Consider the following 1,088-nt stretch of genomic DNA (forward strand, 5'->3'; position numbering starts at 1 on the left):
GTTGATAGATTTTTCCTTTTCTCCCATGAAACACCATGAGCCCCCCCTTCTCTCCCTCTCATTCTCTCTTTCCCTCTCTCTCTCTCTCTCTCTCTCTCTCTCTCTCTCTCTCTCTCTCTCTCCCCCTCTCCCTTGCTCTCTCTCCCTCTCTCTCTGGGCATCTCTGCTGGCAGCAGCTCTGAGGCTGTGAGCTGGCAGTGTGGGCATATAAGGAGTAAACAGAGTGTGAGACAGGCAGTCAGACAGCCTAACCACTGGAGCGAACGCAGGAGTTTTCTAGTCTCTGCTGTCTGAGCCCCAGGGACTCAGGAGCTCTGCAGGTTGGCTCGCACAAATCTGCCCTCCCATAGCCAGAACGTTTGCCCACCGAATCGTATATCAAGAGCTTGGAATTATACGCTTCTATCTGGGTGGAGTCCCGCTCTGAGATATTGAGCATTAAAGATTTGACATACAGTAACAGCTGGCAAAACTGTTATGTGCTTTCTATCCTTTTAAACATTTAACCACAAAAAGGTTCATAAAAATAAAACAAATAACACCACACAAGCATAAAGTAACATTCAAGCATCATGACTATGTGGATATTTCAATTTTGATAAATAAAAAGTCAGGTAGAGCCTTATAATTCCAAGCTCAAGTTTCCAAGCTCATGTTTTTATCTATAGCTTCTAGAAATTAAGGGATTCATTCCAAAATGCTACATATCCATTTTGGGGGAAAAAAACATTGCAACCTGAAATTCATCATTCCTCAAATGTGTCCTCCATAAAATAACTATTTTATAAGCAAATATCTTAAGATGGCTGCTAACCTCAATACAAACCCATAATGTCTTTAACGTTTGTGCCAGCAGTCAATATGGGAGAGTGGGCGTAATTTTTTTTTTCTTCTTTTTTTTTTAAAATGGTGGATATCTCATTTTGGAACATAACTCTTCCAATGCATGCTATGTATATGGCATTGTAGCATATGACATTTAGTGGATGCTTTTTTAGTATGGGTTTCCTCAGGGGAAATCAAACTCCTATATGCCTGTGCTAGTGCCGTGTCCTGCCCACTGAGCTCTATACAGAGCTTGCACACAA

The sequence above is a fragment of the Centroberyx affinis genome, unplaced genomic scaffold (genome assembly GCF_046629955.1).
Source record: "Centroberyx affinis isolate AG114_WGS23_722 - 3 ecotype Tasmania unplaced genomic scaffold, CSIRO-AGI_Caff_v1 ptg004288l_1, whole genome shotgun sequence".
In the NCBI taxonomy this organism is placed as follows: domain Eukaryota; kingdom Metazoa; phylum Chordata; class Actinopteri; order Beryciformes; family Berycidae; genus Centroberyx; species Centroberyx affinis.